General features: G+C 40.2%; 1 long non-coding RNA gene across 1 annotated transcript; it reads left to right on the plus strand.

The window, feature by feature from the left end:
• Positions 1-8,925: 8,925 nt before the first annotated feature.
• Positions 8,926-13,937, plus strand: LOC125696316 (uncharacterized). The gene is made up of 3 exons (XR_007378275.1): positions 8,926-9,090; positions 11,763-11,951; positions 13,824-13,937. It is a non-coding gene; the product is annotated as an uncharacterized LOC125696316 (long non-coding RNA).
• The last annotated feature ends 8,100 nt before the right edge of the window (positions 13,938-22,037 follow it).

Genomic DNA, 22,037 nt, shown 5'->3' on the forward strand with positions numbered 1-22,037 from the left:
AGTTAATAGAATTTATTCCATCACACTTCTGGGATAAGGGCAAGTGATGAGACCCAAAACATACAAGAGCTAAAAACAATACTTCAAAAGAAATTAAAAGTAGTAACGCAGCCTGGACCCTGACAAGGTCCTCATGATGCTGCACTGACAAGACTGAAAAATTAAGTAAAAATTAGGAAATGTTCAAGAGTAACATCTCAATTATAATTTCAAAACATGAAGCTTACTTTTGAATGTTGAATGCTTCATATTTTCTTATTCAGTATCACATATAACAATTAATGACTATGATTTGTCTTTTTTTAATATCTGGCATCCATTGCAGCTTTTGCATACTGGCCTCAATAGTTCTCTTTACAAATACAAAAAGATTGAAGTGAATAATTTGAGAGCTATGCATGCTGAAAGAGATATGGCACATTAGCTAATCTACTATAAGGTGTTACAAGTCTGAAGTGGTTCTGGAAGTAATATATCCCATATGAAAATTACTTAAGAGAGAATGGAGCCTAGAACCCTCTAGGAGTTGGATTTAACACACCAGATCTCAGATAGGCAGTTAAGCTGTAGGCAAGTGACAAACGAATGTGCACAGAGAAGGCAGCCCTTCATCCTGAGGGACAAATCATCATCTCAAGGCCAGAACCATTGAACTAAAGTAGCTGAGGAGAAACAAAGATGGGCCACAGAGCAGCTCTACCACACCTCAATTCATCACACAGGATCCTGGGGAGCAACAGCATATTCTGCAAAGAAAGAATCAAAATGGACAAAGGACAGACAGCACTGTAGAGAGTGTTTTCTTCCTTCCCTCAGATGATAAAGACCTTTTGCAATAAGAGCACTCTTTCAAAACCTGTAATCACAGATGACAGAAAAACACAGCAGTGGTGGCAGAAGATTCAGTTTTCCATAGCTAAATATGTGATGCTTGAGGATTTGACTGTGCAATAAGGAAGCTGTGGACTTCCTGAGTTAAACTCTAGAGCCTCTTGCGACAAAGATGTTTGTCAGGGCCTATGTGGGCTGCAATGGCAAAGGACTAGAGGGTATGAGGTCCTTGAGCCAAAGCATAAGCCCTGCAGTAGGGACTGAAGACAGCACACCAATGACAACATCCATGAAACACGCCTACAGCCAGATGCAAGACCAGACAATGGACAGATGAAGTACAATCCCAGTGTATGGTTAAGAAGGCAATCTGGGAAAACAGTTAAGGAACTGGAAAACAGTGTGGGTATGCTTTGCATATGCAGCTAAAGCAAAACTGTCTGAGCACCAAGGTATGACAGGACTGAATGATACCAACCTGCTAACTGGGATTACATTAAATTCTTCCAAATACAGCCATTTTTTAGTTTGGCTTGTCAAGTTTAAACTACTGGACTAGTTCACCTGGATGTTTTTTTAATTGTGACAGTCTTCATTCTGTGACATTTTCTAGACTTCAGTGTCCCTATTTTTAGTTTATTGTGACTCAGACTGAGCACTTTCTGTAAATGGAAGCTCTGAAAAAAAAATCTTCTCAGCATAAGGAAGGCAGTTAAATGTTAAAGGTTTCAAAAAACTACACATAAGTTACACCTAAGTAACTGTAGAATTTGATTTCTTGAGTGAGGTGAGTTGGAGCATTGCATCAGGAATAGGAGACTTCCACTAACTACATTGCAGTCCCCTAGGATCCTGAGAGATCTGTTGCTTATAAGCAAAATGATGCTCTTCAGCCGCATATTTTAAAAATCTGAGTTTGTTAAATGCTTCATATCTTCAAATACGTCCAATTTAAAATACAAATGGTTAGCCACTATAGTGGCACCAGTGAGCAACGACTTTGTGATTTTGAAAGTGCTTTACTCCTCAGAGCATTACTTTAAACTTCTGGGAAGGCTGCTGCCACCAGGGTGTGCCCTCTTTCTACTCAAGCCCTGTGAAGGACCCAAGCAAAACTCCCAACACCGTGTTTACAAAAAATACACAGTACAGTATACACTTTAGAATACATAGTGAATACATACTTTAGAAAAAACAGTGATACCATCTAAGCAGAAGTGTCAGAGAAAATTTAATAGAATGAGAAATGAAAATCCCCTGCTATTATTTTGCAACCGTGCTGTTTTAGATAGAACTTCCATTAAATTCAACAGTGTAGAAGCAATATGAGATTATGGAAATGATATTATTCTTAACATAGTGTGAGATATACCAGGCAGAAAATTTTACAGCAGGTTACTTCAACTCTAAAATGTTTATCTGTGAGATGCTATTGCCATGAAGAAAAGCTAGAGTACATATAATGCATAGAAAAATCAGGACATGTAAGCCATCAGCATGTGCTTTTTATAAGCACTGTACTACATTTGTTTTGTTTTGTTTTTCATATCACTGTCATTCTTATATGTTACAAATAGATACATTTTGTATGCTATGCTACTGGAAACAGATCAAGCCAAAAAAACTCGAAGCTGGATGATAGATTTGTGGTGAATATTGACACCGCAGAAGCCAAGGCCTTTCATTCCATTGCTCAGTACTTCAGGCTCCTCATCCAAACATAGATAGGGCATTTCAGCCTGAAGAGAATGGCCTGCATTTTTTTTTAATTTGAAATATTTGTGCTCCTTCTCTGAAGCACTTAGATTCAGCGGATCATGCCCCTGGCAGTTGTGGCTGTTTGATTTCACAAAAAGTGCCTGATGGTCTTGCTGCACTGCAGGATATATAACTACTTCAAATAATAGAGCCTGCTAAATAGAGCCTTCAGGTTTCCAGTCTCAGTTCAGATATAAACAAGTATCTGAAATTATCTTTGAAGTAGTCAGGACCCATTCATTTCCGGCCATAACCATCACAGAAATGTCTGCTCCTTGCTACTGCCAGGGTGACCCAGAAACTGGTACTATTTACATATCAAGTCTGCCAATGGCCCACAGGAATCTGTCATGGAAAGAGAAGATAACATTTATCACTGAACAATTTTGATGTGTCTTTTGCTTCCCAACAGACACCACTAAGAATAGGACTGTTGTTTTTACTGAGCAGTTCCCTGCAGGAAAGAGACGGGCACTATAGATCATTTGTTCAGGACAGGCTTGTACAGCATCAGCAGGCTGGTACAACTTTGGTGGCTCCTTCTTAGCAGTGAAGGATGGATCTGGGACTACCACAGCTTGGAGGAGATTTTCTGGCCTCAGTGGTACTTCATGAATGCGGCTCCCAGTCATGCTGTTATTCCAGATTCCTCAAATCACAAATGCCAGCACTAGCTGGATAGTTTTTTTTGTGGTGTGGAGGGAAGGAACGTCTTTAAATCCATTTTGATAGTGCTATGCTTCAACGTGGGATTTGTCACTACTGCCTTGGGTAAAACTAATAAACTGTATGCTGCAGCATGGGATTTGTCACTATTGCCTTGGGTAAAATTGTAATAAACTGTGCACTTTGAGCTAATCATAAGCAGTGGGATTTAGGAACAGCTTCAAATGTTGTTAGCAATATTTCCATGAACCTTCAGGCAACCACAGTTCTTCTTTAATACCTGCAGAGTTCGGAAGTTGGTTATGGCATACAGCTGTTGTCCTCACCAACCTCTGCAGTCAGACAATGCATTGTTACTTGCTGTAGTGGACATGGTGCTGGGACAAGGGCTTTCTCCTTTGTTTCAACTACTAAAAATAGTTTAAAGAATGAAAGTTCCCTTATAAAGATAATTAGAATATTATAGAGAGAACTTTGAAGCTTGACCATTGCATTTTTTTTTTAGTTGAGCTTTACCTTCAGTGTAAAAAAAGGAAAAGGATGATTCTGTAAGTCCACTGAAACAGAAAATACTGAGTTCAGGAAAATTAAAAAAAAAAATCAGTGAGAAGTATCAGAAGATGCTGCATTAAAATCTTATTTCTGTGACTTCTTGTCTTATCGCTTATGCATTCTTCCTAAGCACTTCTCAAAAGTGACATGGAGTCAGCTGCAGAGCCAGGTAATCTTTGAAGCCCCTGCTCACACATGTCTTCCCATAATCCTAAATTCTTATCCCTTGACTGTTTCTTGTAATATACTTATTAGAAAGCAGAAAATGTTTTAATTGCTTTCACTACTTGTAATAATTACACTTCCTTCCTCTTTCCCACTGTTCAAGTGTAGTCAGGTTCCCAGCAAAACAGTATTTTTTTAAAAATGGGTGATATTTCATATGGCTTCTTTTCCTTTGCACTACAGACACCATGTGGTGCTCCGGATAACTACACGGTCTCTGGCTGCACTTCTCTATTAGGAATACTATACAGTAGGATTAAAGATTGTGAAGTTGTGCATGCACATTTTCTGTACATTTCTGCATGTAAGGAAGAGGACTCCTTCCATCCTTTCAGCAACCATGTAAGCCTTGAAAGAGAATTAAAGGTAGGAAGCATTGCATTTGCCAAGAGCATACAATTACAGTACTTTCAAGGTTATTGTAAATTTCACAAGTTATCTGGTCTGTAAAAGGGTTACAAATTCAGACATGCTCAATCAGTCACGAATGCAGAGTATCACCCAGTGAGTACCTTAAAATCTTTACACAAATCAGCCAAGTTTATATTTTGTACAGCATGGAGAGACCATACCTGTGCAAATCAGTTGGTCTGCTACACAAAACTCCATGTAGAACTTCTTGGTTTTCAGCAAATTATGCATTAGTTAGCTGTTTTAATAAAGACTTTGTTTTTCTAATATACTAAATAGGAATAGGGTGGTGTTACCACAAGAACTGTGTTTTTGAATCACACATTTCCGTATTTTTACCATTCTCTTGCATGATGTTTATGTGAAGCCTGAACAAAATTTGAAGCTGTATAATTTAGTGCACTACTTAGTTGTTAAACAAGTGATTATAACTGTTCATTAATAAAAGACTTAAAGTGCAGTGATATTTTTTTGTTCGCCAAGTACTCTCACTTGTCACAGATGAAGGCAATGTATTTTTATAATGAAAGAGTAACATGTATTTTTCATTACTGCAAATCAGTAGTCACTGTTCTAGACACTGGTTTGGCCTAGTTTTATAACTAATGGGGCAGAGGTATCCACAGACCACGTTTCATTCTTAATGCTGGACAACATCTAGATCTTCATAATATAAGTTAAAATCTGAAATAGCTCCAGTGATTTGCACTATATCATTCATGCCTGGAGATATCATTGTACCTGTGGTTTTCATCATAATGAGATTGCTTATTTAATTCCCTATGATTTTCATGGGTGTATTACCTGTGAGACTGTTGCTTTGAACTTTACTTTTGTTGGTATCCTGCATATAAAAGGAAAAAACATGTGATGTGTTCTCAATTTGCATAATTTGACATGATGAAAAGAAAAATAGCAAATTTCTGATAAAAAGCAGAAAACCAAACATTAATGCAGGCCATTACACACATTTAATGCATAATGACTCTCCTTGAGGAGAGACAAACAGACTGCTTGCCTTTGAAGATGTATTAAGCTGCAAGTAGTCACAGCTACAAAACACTGCAGGTGTTTCTAAAAGCACAGCTTAGACTGCATACACAGCAGCTTTGCTGGCAGGACAGAAGGGTGTTTTGAAGTAGTTTGGGCTTCAATTCCATTAAAATCTGATGACATTCAAATTAAAAATAGACAAGCTGTTTCAGATCTCTGCTAGCAAATGCTTACTAGCCCCATTGCTTCAAACCTGGCCTCTGTGAGTTGGTTGACATGAAAAATACAGGGCCACAGGAAGTTCTGGAGGGCAGATTTCTGTATATTTATTATCCTGCTAATAAAAAGGCCTCCGCTTTTCTGTGGTGAGCACTTTCAGAGGCCAAAAGGCGCTGCTACAATTCCCTTCATGAGTACCTCACAACTGAGCATTTCTGGCGTAAAACGCAATTGCAGCAAAACTATTCATAGGCAGGGGGAGCTGTATGCAAACTCCTCTTGGCAGAGCTTCCTGACTCTTAGAATGCGCATACCCCTTTATTCCTCTTCTTGCAGCCCAGGCTTTTTCTGAAGAACTGTTAAAATAGTTTGGTATGAACGAGGTCTCTGGACTTAATAGTCAGCCAGTGGCCAAAGCTGCTCCTTGTGCTGTGCTATAAAAGAATCAGACATTTTCTTCTGGCAGAGCAAGCCAGATGTAGGTCAAATGGCTCTTTCACAGTGAGCAGGCAAATAGAGAGGCTTGAGCAGCTAGCCCAGCAGATAATCATCTGTCTTTCAGCTTGCTCAGCCTACAGTGTTGTTCACATGAGCCACTTCAGTGCTGGTGTCAGCAGAGATAAGGAGAATCACCGAATCGCAGAATCATGGAACGGCAGGGGTTGAAAGGGACTTCCAGAGTCCAACTGCCCAGCTAAAGCAGGTGCCCTTCTATATGTCACACAGGTAGGAGTCCAGATGGATCTTGAATATCGCCACAAAAGGAGACTCCAAAACCTTTCCGGGCAACTGTACTAGTGCCCCATCACCCTTACCATAAAGAAGTTCCGCATGTTAGTATGGAACTTCCTTTGTACAAGTTTTAGGCCATTACTCCATGTCCTATCATTGCACATCACCAAGAAGATGAGGGAAGATCTCCTTTTTGGGCAAAGACCAAATTTACACCAGACAAAAGCATTCATGGGATCTAGACATCAAGTACCTCAACACCTGCAGTGTGCTTATCCTTACTGTATGGTAACCATATTTTCATTGAATCAAAGACTTGTGCAAATACCTTTCTATGCATCACAATGTACCTTTCCCTCCACCCCCAATTAAATTAAAAACAGATAAATAAGCTCCATCAGATCTGATGGAGCAGCAAATACCTCAAAGAGATGGTTCCTCGAAACACTAAAAAAAGCCTCTGAAGGGAAAAGGGAGACCAGAATGAATTCCTTTGTGGAGGCAGTTGCAGCAGGAGCATCACTTGGCATGTGCTAGCTAATCCTGAATGCATGGAGGACCAGTTTGCTTCTTACCCAACTGACAATGTGGAGCCAGACTTACAGAAGTGTTGGAAGTGGGTGGAGATGGGAGTGGTTTGTTGGGTGAGCAGAGCACACTCACAGCTGTCTTAATAGCATGGCTGATCACATCACTGGAAAACCAGCAGCACTTGGCCTCTCTTTGTCAAGAAAATAAAAACTTGAAGCTATAAGTTCAGAAATAAAGTAACACTAGGAAGAAAGTAATTTGTTGCAAAATAATTCATCAGAGCAATAATTCTGAAGGCTTGAACATTACTCTCCCAATAAATTCACTATTCATTCCAAGGATAAGCATTTTACTGAAGCGCTTTCAGTTTTTTCTTTTTTTTTTTTTTTCCTATAGCATGCCTGAAAATAATTGCTAGTTTCCCCTAGTTTATCTTTCACATAGAGAACTCTCAAGTTTTTTCTCTCAGCCCACACGTAACTAACAAGGTCTCAACCATTTCTGCATTGCAATTAAAGAACAAAATCCATGGCTTGTTAAATGCATGTGGTGGAAAGATTGGCAGTTACCTACAGTAAAACTACATAATATCTTACATACTTTTAAGTTTGCTCCTATACATTATCCTGCTGGAAAGGTGATTATGGAACACAAGCATTTTGACTTGGAATGAAAGCTCTCTCTTGATCTCAATTAATCAAAGTGAGTTTCCCAGCTCAGGATCGTGTACTTGCATGATGAATGTTCAAAAATGTTCTATTTCACAAAATCAAAAGAAAGTTTTTTTGAACTTTCTTATCACTTTTTAACCCTTCTGATGCATACTGATTAAAACTATTCCTTGCACTGCTTGTTCCATCCCATACAGCACCAAGGCAATGCCTTGCTGTTCCAGTGGATGGATCAGAGACTCTTTCAAAGTAAATCACAGATTTTTTCCAGCCTTTGTCCCTTCCATGATCTATGTGTCAGAAACTTAAATTCAGTCTTGGAAGCTACGCTATATGTATGGGTATGTAAGATGAAAAGTACTACACAGAATTCCTCTTGATTTGGACAAATGTTTGAAATAATATGAAAAAAAAACTTTTTTTTTTTCTTTTTTTTTTTTTTTTTTACATTTTTAAAATTTTAAATGAGAAAACTATGAGGTAAAGTTTGAAATACATTTCATCTGGATAAACTAAGTGATTTTTTTTTCCTCTTTTTCAGAACTTTTACCAGCTTTCTTCCTTTTTTGTCAGGCTGAACCATTTGGTAAAAACAAAAGTATTTCACAATCTGCAAAAATCTGTTGTGATCATGCAAAGCCTTCTTGTTTCAGGGAAGAAAATCATCCAGATGAAACTCTGTGCAGCAGAATGTACATTAATAAGTCTTGTAGGGAGTACAATCTGAAGCGAGTTTTTTCCTCCTTCCTTCCCTCCTCCCCCCCTCCCTTTGTTGCTTCTAGATGTTCCTTAGAGGAATCTGTCTGCAAACTAAGATGTAGTCAAGCCCAAAGTTTCCTTAAGGCTCTCCTCCTCTTTTATTTTTGTTTTGAAGTGAGATGAAATAGCCCTGGGATTCTGACAAGTTAGCACAATTTAATGAAACCTCCTGTCCCATTTACCTTTTCAATTGTAGATATAATCAGGAATGTCCAAACAGAGCAAGAAAGCGTCCTGCACTTCTGCCCGGGATCAAACTACAAAGGTTGACTGCATTCTTAGAAGAGCTACTCTCCCCAAACACACGGCCCTCTGCAGAACCTGACCCTCTGAGGAGGCAGGTTTCTAACCGCAAAGAAGAGAGCAGGAGGAGAAAGGCAGTGCACTTTGGAGGCACCCTGGCCATGATTCCCCATTACAGATGCGTGGCTGGGGATGAAGTACATGGCAAGCACAGCCTTGACACCCCCAGCCCCGCCTCACAGCTTCACTTTCCCACCCTCATTTTCCCTTTCTTGGGCTTCTGCCACCCAAGCTTTGGCTGGAACCCAGCCTGCAGCCCTGCTATGCTCCCCTTGACTCCTCCAGCACGCTGCAAACCCCCTCTCACTTCCACCCTCCTCCACTGACGTGAGGGCATCCTAACTCTGCATCTTCAGCTCCTAAATCCCTTGGTGACCCCACCCCTCCCTTCTCACCCTGCAGCTCCTGGTTTTCCAGCTGCTAGCTCCAGGCACTGAAGGTGAGTAGAAGCATGGGCTGCTGCCCACAGAGCGATGGGCATGGGGTGATCTCAGAGACGCATGAAGAGATCAATAAAAATGGAAACTTTGGGCCCTTTGAGGTGAAAAGCATACTCTTTGTGAGTATGTTGATAAGCACAGCTTTGGAGCAGGATACTGAAAAAGACAGCTCAAAATACTTTTATTGTTTTGTCAGTCAGAATAGCTGAAAAATGGTTCTGCTGACCCATAGTATTCAGCAGGATTTTCTTTCTTTCTCTGATGTGCATTTTAAGTCCCAAAGGGAAAAAAAAAAAGAAGAGGAAGGAATGATACTTAACTCAGAAGAGTGCAGAGCAATGTCTAACTGCCGTACTAGACAGAAGGCATGGCTGCTGTGCAGTGTGCAGGCTAGGGACACTAGAGGGTCCCTGTGATCCAGTTTTGCACTCCTTTCATTGCTGCAGCCAAGTACAATTATGGTACATCCTTGCAGACAGGGGAAAAAAAACAATGTTGGCAATCTAAAGTTACCACCCAGAACCACATTAAGAACTGCACAAGTAACCATGATGGTTTTCTCAGTGTTTAAAACTAGCAAGCGACGTGGCACTCTCAGTCTCATAAACGGAGCAGATCAGTCCTTTGGAAAGTTCCTTAAAAACAATTGGCCAGAAGCTTTCCTCTGAATTTGGATACACCCTGTAATACAGAGTGGTTGCTATACTGAAAAAGACCAGATGAAAAAGAAAGTTAAAAATACAGTAGTGAGGTTTTGAAAAAAATGGTATATAATTTTTTTCACTCTGAATAAGTTTGAGGGTGTGCTGCACAAATGGAGCATTTATTAAAGAAAGTAGCCATCCCTCATCTTAGTTTGAGAATTAAAAGTCTGGTATTCATGAAATAGTCAATTAAGCCTAATTTATTATGCAAACAGTCCTCTAGCCATGTTTTCAAGTCAGATTAATTTGTGGATGTTTCACTCAACATTTAGAACACTTTTTTTGCTGATATTAGTGGGCAATATTGGTGGTAAGTGGATGGTTGGACTAGATGATCTTAGAGGTCTCTTCCAACCTGATTCTATGATTCTGTATTATTGGTTTTCACTGTGAGAAGATTGCTATTTTTCAAAGCTACAGTCCTCATAATAATTAGATACATTTTGTTTCAAAGTTATGCTCCAACTTTGTTGCATTATACATTTGAAGCCATATTAAATGGCTTAAAAGGGTTAATGAGGAATAGGTATCCTAATTCAACCCTTGTGGAAGCTTTCTGGATGTGCCAAAGTGGATCTTGTCAAAGCTAAATGGGTCACCACTGAAATTAAAGGAAAAATGTCAAACAGGAGGAGCCTGGAAAAGAGGTGGAAAATCCTGCTGCCTTGCTACTGGAGAAACAGAAGAGCAAGATGCTGTAAATTACACAGGAATCCATCTGATGTTATCAGTAAGCGAAATTTTGCTATAAAAGTAAGCCCACCCTCAGCTTCTGTGGGAGTCAAAAAATAAAGTGAAATACTTTCCGAGCATTGAGAGCACCAATACATTGGAGCTGAATGAACATGTAGTGTCCACCTCCCTTTCTTTCCCGCCTCTCTCTCTGCTTGCTACCAAACCAGTTCCCCACACCAGGGACACATTGGTTCTACTCCATCTGAGCTGAAGGAGGGCTGGGCAACAGCCAGCAAAGCCAGCTCAGAAATTTTAGATCTCCTTGGTGCCAGAGGTGGCCAACATGGGTAAGTTTGACCAGAGGCAGAGAAGAGCATCACCTGAAATGGCTATTGAGAAGGTGCTTTATAAACTGTCTGCTCTTACTCAATACAGAAATTTCAGGTGGGGCAGGACAATATGCTCCAGCTGAAGATCAGGTGGTGCATAGCCTTTCAGAAGGAACATGGAAGCCAAAGTCAAACCATCATTTTTATTTTTTATATTTTTATAATTGCAGGAATTCACTTATTCGTGTCAAGCCTTTATACTCTGCTTACATTTTGTGTGTACGTGCACTGCTATTTGTAGCTTTTTAGGAGACACAAGCATTAGCATGCAAATGCAATTTCACAGAATCATAGAATCATGTAGAAATATTAAGGTTGGAAAAGACAGTAAGGTCATCTAATCCAACCATCAGCCCCACCATGCCAATTGGCCCATCTCACTCAGTGCCATACCTGCATGTTTTATGAACACCTGCAGCGATGGTGACTCCACCACTTCCCTGGGCAGCCTGTGCCAGTGCCTCACCACTCTTTGTGAGCATAAATTTTTCCTAACATTCAACCTTAATCTCCCTGGCACAACTTAATGCTACTTCCTCTCACTCTCTCACTGTTTCCTGTTACCAGACCCCAGGAGACACAAAGCTGCATCCCTGTGTTGCAGTGCCCTATCCTATTCTGATTTTCTTTGTCAGGTCTCATTATGTATTTGGAAAATGTATGGAAGTTTAATAAAAATTGGATGAATATTGAAAGGTGTAGTGGTTATAGTACTTGTAACAGTTGCAGAGTGCTATCCCACCCTTCAGAAGACCCGGAACACTATGCCACTGTGCACTATTTGAAGGACTGCCTTATAATATGGTGTCCAAATTATTAAGTGATATGTCTACTAATGAATTTTGGCCAAATTAGAAATAAGTCAGAAAATTACTGCAAGAATCAATTGTTCTTGTTTTACAGGTAAAGAAAAGTGAGATACAGAGGATTCTGGTGCTTGCCATGATGTTCATAACAGCAGAGAAGCACTGATCTTCAACAGTGTTTGCAGCATGGAACACATGCCTACACGCTCTGCATCTTCCTACCAGTGTGTGTTCTTCAGCTAATCTGCTCATTCACATGATACAGGAATTTCTTCAGGCCTCACAGGTAAAAATCCAGCTGAAGTCAGCAGGATCTTCTAAGGAAGCACAGCAGTGAAGTTTAGAGCTGCAAATGAATCATAGAATCATAGAACAGTTTGAATTGGAAGAGACCTTTAAGGTCATTTACTTCAAAATCCCCTGCAGGAACAATTCTAGACGATGTTCTTCAAAGTCCCATCCAGCCTTGCTTTCAATGCTTTCATGGGGAGAGGATGGGGGGAGGAGAGGGAGGAGGCATTCACAACCTTGCAGGGCAACCCATTCCTGTATCTCACCACTGTCACATTAAAGAATGGCTTCAAATGTCTTCCTAATATCTAGTCTAAATCTACCCTCTTCCAGTTTAAAACCATTTCCCCTTGTCCTGTCACTACATTCCTTTATAAAAAGTCCCTCCCCAGCTTTCCTGTAGGCCCTCTTTAGGTACTGGAAATAGACTTACATGATCCCTTGTGCCTCCTAAACCTCTGAAAAAAAAATAAAATTTGGAATTAGGGTTATTCCTAGAAAAGTAAAAAGGAGAGTTTTAGAAAGTAGCTGTTCTCTTTGTACATTACTGAGGCACAAAGTACAGAATGCTACAAATTATTTGGGGTTAACAAAAGCCATGAGGTTTACAGGGAGGAAGATGGAACTCTCTGAATGTCCATCCAATAACTTCCCTTCTGGCATTGTCTAGGGGAACAGATTTGATGATACCTAATGATATTTGTGTCCCATACAACTGGTAAAGCTCATAAAGTGGATGCCGTGTAAGGCCTTGAGACTGTTTTTTAGTCAGAGAGATGAAGACTCCTACAGAGATACTCTGGCTGACTTCCCAGGAGCAACTCTGCAATGTAGCTGATCTCCCCCAATACTGGCCTCCGCATTTTTCCAGCATTTTCTCTTCCCTTCCTTTCCACCGCCTACTCTCCTCGGTTTGGGTTCTGTTATCTCTATTATGTGCTCTCTCACTTTCTTGCTTTCCTCAAATGTTTACTGAGTACAGTCTGTATTTATCAGCTGCCCAGCCTTCTCTTTCCTTTCTTCATAGCAGCCTCAGGTGAGTGAGGACCTCTGCGAGGACTGGGTCCATCTGGCACAGGTCTCCCTTTCCCATTGTGGGAAGGATCAGCCACTCCGTATGTGAGTGCTCCCCGAGGTGGTTTACCCCAGGATATGGATGGAGGAGCAGCTGCAGGAGGATTCTGAAGCACACAGCTCTCATAATTCCCCACATCACAAGAGGAATTTTTAAGAAAACCGGGGGTCCTAAGACAATTTTATGAGCCCATGGCTCCACCTGCTAAAGAGATTTATGGCAGCAGATGGGGCATTATGAATCCCATAAGGCTACAAGGGACCTTCAGAAATGGGTCTCAAGGCTCTTGTCATTTTCTTAAATTACTGAAAATCCCTATTTTGTGGCTTAGGGAATAGACGTAATTCAGCTGGTCCTACGTGTTCCCCTGACACATCCATTGGCCCAGGCATAGGGAAAGTTTTGGTACTTTTGTTCCTGTTTCAGTGTATTTGATCAATTGATTGTCTAATGATAACCAAACACACTTCAACCTGAGCTGAAAGAGCATTACAGGATGATGAGCAGCTTAGGAAGATGTTACAGAGTAGGTCTATGACTCCCAAAATGCAAACAGAAGATGGAGATTATCAAATGTCAACTCAGGAGCAGAGTGCTCTGTAAAGCAATCATTGGGTCATACACATTCATATTTGTTTTTCAAGTTAATAGAGCTCAAGTAACAAAGAAAAACATTGGTAAACATAACTGAGTGGCCTAAATCTAAAACTCACTTCTGTTTGAGAGGAATATCCTTATAGTAGAACAAAGTGAGACCCTGATGGAGGTGTCCTCTTGGCTTTATCTTCCCAGCTAGAAAAAATAAAACAAAGCTGCTATAGAAGATGACTGACTGCTGTGCGCAAGAACTTCTTTACGGTGAGGGTGACGGAGCGCTGGAACAGGCTGCCCAGGGAGGTGGTGGAGTCTCCTCTGGAGATGTTCAAGACCTGCCTGGATGCCTACCTGTGCGACCTGCTGTAGGGAACCTGCTTTGGCAGGGAGTTGGACTCGATGATCTCTGGAGGTCCCTTCCAACCCCTACAATTCTGTGATTCTGTGATTCTGATTTCAGTGCTATAGAAATACAGTACAGGGACAGAGAGAATTTTGTTTTGAGACAATTTTCCTGCCTTCTACCTGATTTTGCCCTTTCCCACAATTTCTGAGAAAATTCCACTGTTATTTAGTAACCTTTTCTTTTTTCTAGAGCCTGATCATAATCTCAGAGATGTGCCAGAAGACCCCTGCATCTCATAGCACACTATCAGTTCTCCCTATGATACTCGACAAATCATTACTCGGTCCTTCCTTCTTGGCACCTTCTTAAATCCCTTAAGTATCCAACAAACCTCCTGAAGGTACTGACCCCATTCTAACAAATCCTCAGCAGTTCAGAGGGCTCCATGTTTCCACACTACACCAACGAACTCTAGGCATAGTCATGTATCCTTGCCACACAGTCATGCCCAGTCCACTCCCACTCTTCCTCCGCCCCTCCAAATGCAATTTTCAAGTGCCTTGATCTTCTTGTGTATGTTACACTTCAGCATGCAGCACATATATTTTTGGGTAATGAGCCCAAGTCAAGAGAAGAGACAATAACAACCAGAAGTGTTTGTAGTACAACATAACCTCTGCAAACAAACAAACAAACAAACAAATAAATAAAATTACAATTGTTTAAGTATCTTTATGATTAAGGGCCAGGTTGATTCTCAACGCATCTCAGCCAGGGTAAACTGGAGAGTGTCAAATTGTGTCTATTAATCAACAGGGCTTATCAGCACAGAGTTTCCCACAGATACAAAGGAATTAGAGGTTAAGGCAGAGATACAAAAGTGCTAAGAAAATGTTCCTGCCACATAGCCAAGCTGAAAATATTTGAGACTGAAGATATGGAAAATCACTGCAGCTCTTCTGCAACAAATGTTCATTTGAAGCTTTTATTCCTTAAATTCTCTCTCTTCCCCTGGTAAATGCTGAGCTATGAGATGAATTGCCAGAGCTGCTAGGTTTGTGAAAAGGGAGAGAGGTTCTGACGCTGAGGCATTCTTCTCTGCCCCTTGCCCTGGCTCTGCTCCATGCAGTGTCCACGTAGTCAGTGGGCTGTACACACACACAAAAAAAAGTTAAAACAGGAGGAGGAGCCTGACTTAGCTGTTACTGAGCTGCAGAACTCACCCCATTCTAAGGACAGTGAAACGCAGGAAAAGCTGTTTGAAAAAGGACTTATTTCCCTCCGTGGTCCCCACTGATGTCCAGGCAAAGTTTTTTTAGCAGTGGTTCAACACACAAACACGAGCATGGCGACAGCCCCTGTGTCCCAAGCTCAGGGGAGACATTCATATGGGTAGCTGGGAAAATAGCCCCATCTATATATCTGTCTGTCTGTCTGTCTGTCTATATATCTATCTATTGTGGAGCCTAATTTGTACCTTCTCCTCAGCCCCTTTCTGCTCTGGAAAAACATGGCAGTAGAGTAGCTCCTGCCTGAGATTCTCATCCACACTTTTCAGCACATCTACCTATGATGAGGAACACAGAGAGAGTGATGGCTTTTTTTCCATTACTAAACAAAAATAATAATAAAAGAGAATGCATGTTGCTACTGTGGCTAAGTTCTTCCACAGACTCACAGCCATGCCACCTATGCTACATGAAATAAAAAAAATTGAAGAAAATGAGCACAGAGATATAATTTAATGAGAAGCTGCAAAAGGGAAGATCTAGAGGAATTTCTCTCCCTGCTTCCTTAGCTGTGTGCTCACTTGCAAGGGGTTACAGGCTTGCAATAGAGAGGTGTTTTCATTGGGCAAATCCCAGCAGGCTGATTGGGCAGGCTGTTGCCCTCTGAATAAATGTTAAATCCAGCAGTCTAGTAAAGAGGAAATTTTTTAAAAGTCTGTCCTGTTACAAGCCTAAAACAACAAAAAGTGGAGTAGACACTGTGAAGAACCAGAACTGGTTGCGTTTAGAAGAGGAGGTAGTTGTAACCAAGACTTCCCTCACATCCTTGTCTGAAAGCTCTTCTTCTCTCTGAAGAAGAAGTCTGTGTCTTTTGCAGTCAGCAAAGCATTCCTCAGTTGAAAATGCAAGAAGCATAGGAAGCACATGTGGCCCCCTGTGCCCCTGTAGCCTTCCAGGCACTGCATGTGCCTCATGCAGCAATCTGCTCCCTGCTTCTTGCTAGGGAGTATGAAAGGAAAGCGTGAAAGGCTGAGCAAGCAGCAGCTGGGGAGTCTTGGAAAGAAAAAGACTGACCGTATATTGAAAATGTGGTAAATAGCAATAATAGGACACCAAATTGTATGGAATGTAATGCTTCTGGATTTTCTTATAGCACAGGGCATATTCTGGATGATCAACTGACCCGCTATTGGTGTGTTCATTACTTCAGCCTCCAAAAGCTTATTTAAACTATGTAGCCTTCCCGTTTCTAGCCCAGCCAATTAATTTTAGATGGGCAAGAAACCAGTTCACTGATCTTCCTGTGCTAGTTTAGTGTTTGCTATCAAAGATGATTTCTTTTCCCTCCATCTTTAAACAGTCACCTCTGGAAACGGGACTGCTCCATGTTCTATTCAGTGTGGACCAGAACAAAGCTGACATACACCCACAGAATTATGGGTATGGATACATATGTATTCATATGTCTGGGCAAATACTTAGGAAGTGCTTTCATAAAAAATGCATTTCTCAGTTTTTGTTCTTGGCTCTTCAGATAAGGATCTTCCTGACTGTAAGCATATACTTGTTGGAATAGGTGAAAATAAGATTAGAAAAATAATTGTCACACAGAATCTGCAGGTGAAATTCAAGGATGCCATGTATGTCATATGTCCTCATAGATTGAGTCCACGGTGTCACTGCTTGACTCATGATTGCCTTGAGGTTGACGTTGGTGCAAAGAAATTCATCCTTTGTACCAAAGGTGGTGAATCACCCAGGTCATATGTGGAAGAAGAAAAACTCAGAGCACATTTGCTTGGTTCTGATTTTAGTATAGTGGCATCGGATTATAAAAAGCAATAAGTTCTCAGAAGTAGACAGAGCTATGAATCTCTTTTTCACTTTTTGGATTCCCATTAATTTTAGTTTCTTTCTGCTACGGAAGCTGGAAGATAATACCTTGTTCTTAAAGTTTGCTTCAATTAGAATCAGCAGCTCCTTTCATCTCTTTTACTTTCTTGTTAATGTTCACAAAGCTTACATGAAATCTTCATTTTTAAGAATATATTTAAATTCTTTGAAATTATCATCCATATAGAGAGAATGGAAGGACAGTCTACTGAGCACCCTTAATTTTAATATTGATAAAAGGAGTGACGATGCCTTCTTTCTTCAGTGACTAGTTACCTGCTTTTAAATCACAAGAGGAAGCCCTGGTTTTGCTGCAGCAGTTGCACAACAGTCTGTATAAACTCTTGATTTGGACTTGGCAAGTTCATGTGAGGTATGCACTGCACTGCCTGAAGAAAAATGGAGAAGTGGATTTCCTTACGTTTGCTGGTGAGCCAACCATGAGAGACTGAGTTTTCTGTTAGACACAACGCTGCACATGCATGCATCGTCCCAGCTTCTTGTGTGTGTGAAATGTACACGAAGATGGGTTGAGTGAGTGAAGCGGGATCCTTACCCAGACAGGAAAATGAGGAGTTGGAGCAAAAGGGAGCTCCCCACTCCTGCTGTGTTTCTGGTGATCCTAAATGTCGTGCCTTGCACTGTGGTTCAGTGAGCTCTGAGCGGATTGGCCATAGTCTATTTGGAATTCCCACTCTATCATTTAGAATAACTTTATTTGGCATGCTGAGGCTAAGGCTTGACCTCCTCTGGTTGATTCTAAATAACTATTGTTACTGACAGCCACGTCGCTCCTCTTACCTCAGCTTGCATTTTTTATTTTCAGATAATTCCCTATCATCTTCATCCCACAGATCGCTGCCTTACTTCAGCAAAGCACTAAGGAGAGATTTTCCACACAGCCCAGTTTGCACTGAATGAACGTCACTTCTCTAAATTAGATGTTAGTTTGATTTTGTGTTGGCATTGCCTTACAGGCACTGCAGTAACTTCTGTACTAAACAGCCCATAGTCTACACCAGGAGAGCACTGGGGGCAGCCAGTTCTAGAACTGCTATAGAATCAGAGAATGGTGTGAGTTGGAAGGGACGTTTAACAGTCATTCATTCCTGCTTCCTGCAATGAACAGGAACACCTACAGCCACATCAGGTTGCTCAGAGCCCATCCAGCCTGATCTATAGGAAGCACTGATATGCACAGTGAGTGTATATAGGACAGGAAAACAATCTTCTTAGGCTAAAATTAAAGTGCTTTAAAACTGTGAAATATGATGCTATTGTACAGACTTTCAAACCCTGATTCTTTGTGAAAGTCTGAACTCACAGTATAGTGAAGTTCACTATTCTGGCAGCATTACACTTTGTACGTTTCTGCCAATAGCTGAATTTGATTACTGTTGCTTTTGTGGAAATACTTACCTAACTGGAGGAGCTGCATATGAATTTCATCAGTTTCATATAAAATGAAGCAAATGCAAAGAGAAATACTGGCCTTCAGAGAGAACGCAGAGAAGTTTAAAACAGAGATTTCAAAATCATCTCTAGGTTTCATTTCTTTCCTTCTCTTTTCAAATGAATTTTAGCATGCCTAAAAAATGCAAGATTGTGACTGGGGAAAATAAACTTCTTTCTCTGTCTACAGTGAAGTCGGCAGTCCCATGCTGTAAGGGATGATGTCACACTAGGAGAAAGGATGGTGATGTTTTCAAAAGCAATGGGGGCAAAATGAATTCTCATTCTCACAATGCTCCCTCAAGCATTAGTTTTGCGCAAGCAGCATCTAGAGGAGGCATCTTGTTCATTCAGCCTTAATCCAAATACCAACCGCATCATTTCATTTCCTCTCCCTTCAGAAGGTGGAATGGTTTCTGCAGAGCTTCCTAGTATTAGTCCTGCCTTCTAAGAGAGAGAGACTCCTCACAATTTGTTTCTGTTAATGTCAGGTTTCTGTAGGCTCCATTTTGTTCTCTGTGCATCAGGCATAACTCTACAGTATGAAAGTATGTATATGTGCCTCAGTAGTATCATATTCTGGGGAGACATAGCAACCCTCACCATTTTATAATAGAGTGAATTTTAGTTCTCCATGGAATATCACTGCATAAAAGAGACATTGTGGCTTGAGTGACTGTATTTACCATTATTCTAGGTATTAAGTCAGTAGAAAAAGTGTCCAAACACTGATTTTAGCTGAATTTAAATCACACTTCAAAGCTAGGATAGCAAGTCACTCCCTCTAGCCCCAGTCCAGCAACATGTCAATATTTATCCTATGGGAAGCCTGGCAAAACCCCGATGCCCCATCCTTGGACGTGTTTAAGGCCAGGTTGGACGGGGTCCTGGGCAACCTGATCTGAATGTGTATGTTTGGTGGCCCTGCTAGGCAGGGGGGTTGGAACTACATGATCCTTGGGGTCCCTTCCAGCCCGGGTGATTCTGTGATTCTGTGTGATTCTGTGAAAACAGAAATATTATTTTTAGTGTAATGCTGCTATGGCATGTTTCTGTGAGCTCTTATTTAAAACTTGAACAAAACTATAGAAAAAGTTAGTGAGCACTATGACCAATAAAAAGTACTTTACAGCCACACAGGGTTAACAGATTCAAGATAGGCCTTCATCAACCCTTAGGAAAAGTTGTGGCTGGAAATGAATCTATATGAATGATGTTGCACAAGAAGTGTATAAGTACCATGGAAAATAAGATGTTAATCATTTTGTAGTGAGATTGAATGGCAAAATGCATGGGATGGGATTGTAAATGATGATACTGGCATGGAAGCAAAAATGAGAATTTTTGATTGATGAATTAGACACTAATTCACTAATGCGATCTCCAATGTGATTTGCTTAATAACTTACAATATGTAAGACAAAGCATAATTTGCAGCCTGGCAATCACTTTCCTTAGCTTCCAGAGATATGAATTAAAATGTTTCTCACTCCGTAATAGTGAACAAATTCATATCTTGGGTATAACTTCATATATTCATTCCAATATGGTTGAATTTTAATGTGTGAAGCTTTACAAAAACTATCATTAAAGAAAACAGCTTCTTAGATCACTGCAGTCACTTAAGCAGCCTACCAGTGATTATAATTCGCTTTTTCCTTGCCTGTTTCTCTCTAAATCAACCAAAACCAAATTAGTGTCATTTCCATAAGCTAATTTTAGCATAATAACAATGTTGTTGTAACTGAGGATGCAATAAGCATAAGGGTTCTTGACAGAGGAACAAGTCATTGTTAGATTAATTCATGTATCAGATGTAGAGAACAATGCTTTGGGCACATAGAAAAACCATAATTCCAATCACATTGCATTTTATGTGATCAGATAACGAAGATGAGCATCAGAGGGATGGATTTACTATTTAACCCTGTAAACAATTTAAACACGTGAAAAAATAGGTTTAAATTATTTGTTAATAAGTTCGAGGTGGAAATTATCAGGCTTGTAACCATCAGGATAATCAAATTCAACAGAACAAATGGGACAAGAAATGTAAATAATTTAAGAAAGTTTTTACAAAAGTAAATGTAGTCAATGTAATAGCAGCAGACAGCATGCAGTAATCAGGAGTCCATTTAAAGACACTTCCTTTATGAAAACCCTTTGGTTTCCTTTCTAATTTTGTTTTCTCATGTATGTTTTCATCCAGAGTTTCAAACAGGGATTTCTCTAATTGGTCTTGTCCCACCGAGTAAATCAAAGGTGAAAAGTATGGTGGCATCTGGGCAGAACCTGGAGGAATAAATCATATATACATTAGCAGCACTCTAAAAAGGAAATTAAAAAGTAAAACTGCAAAACCTAATCCAGACTACAGTCCAGTGAACGCCAACATATATGATATGATTTGGTGAGACAGACTTCTGTTTAAACTTATTGTTATCACATGAACTGAAATGCCTTCACTTTTACAGTAGAAGAAAGATTGAAACAATTTTTCTAAACCCTGGAGAGAAGCTTTGTAAGTCAATGGCCTATAGGAGTTTGGGTGGACATGGCATCCCCCCTGCATATATGAAATACCAATTTTACTTTCATGGATTACATGTCTTAGAATTAACTTGTTAACTTTGATGTAGTTGAAGCACACAGTGCGTTTGTTGCTGTATGAAAGTAACATCATAATAAGTAACATCACATTTTACTTAACATTAATGGCATCATGCAGCAGAAAGTCGAGGTAATTTGAGTTTTAAAAAGAGATTTGTTTATTCTTCCTCCAATTTCCTTACATGCAGAACCGGAAGACTAGCCCAATGCTAAGCAATGAATGGCAAGTCTAAATAGTTGCAGTTTTGCAGACTGAGACACTATGTCTAAAAAACTTAATGCAAAAAACTGACTCTGAAATCAAATTGTCTTCCTTGCGGAATGTTCGGTAGAGCTATTTCAGAGTAGCAGGTACAGCTCTCCATTTTCTAAGCAAACCAGAAGATTTATAACAGAAATATCCCTCATCATCACGCAGTAACAACCACTGAAGAAGTTGATAGCAATTACCATGGGATGGGTTACCTTTACACTTAAGGCAAGTTAAGTGATGCTGTAAAAGCTGTTGGACCAAACTCACAAGAAATTTGTGCTAAGAAAGAATCATTTATAGAACAATCAATGCTCTTCATTAGCCCTAGTTGCTAACAGCTAGAGAAATTATTCACTTTGATGGACAGACATCTAAGATAACCTCTCCTAAAAGGTGCCAATTTAAGAAGTAAGTTTAGATGTGCATATTTGAATTCCTTGATTTGTTTATCTGGTATTTTTGATCTCAGTACTAAAAAGTACTGATACTTGCACCCCATCAAAGAACTGTATTTGTAGCATGATGCTATGTATCCTGTATACCCTCAGTCAGGACGATGCATCTGTTTCAGTTTTACGTGAATGTCAGCAATGAAACACCGATTCACAGCAAAGCAGCCATCTTTCATG

Source organism: Lagopus muta, chromosome 7, assembly GCF_023343835.1.
Source record: "Lagopus muta isolate bLagMut1 chromosome 7, bLagMut1 primary, whole genome shotgun sequence".
In the NCBI taxonomy this organism is placed as follows: Eukaryota; Metazoa; Chordata; class Aves; order Galliformes; family Phasianidae; genus Lagopus; species Lagopus muta.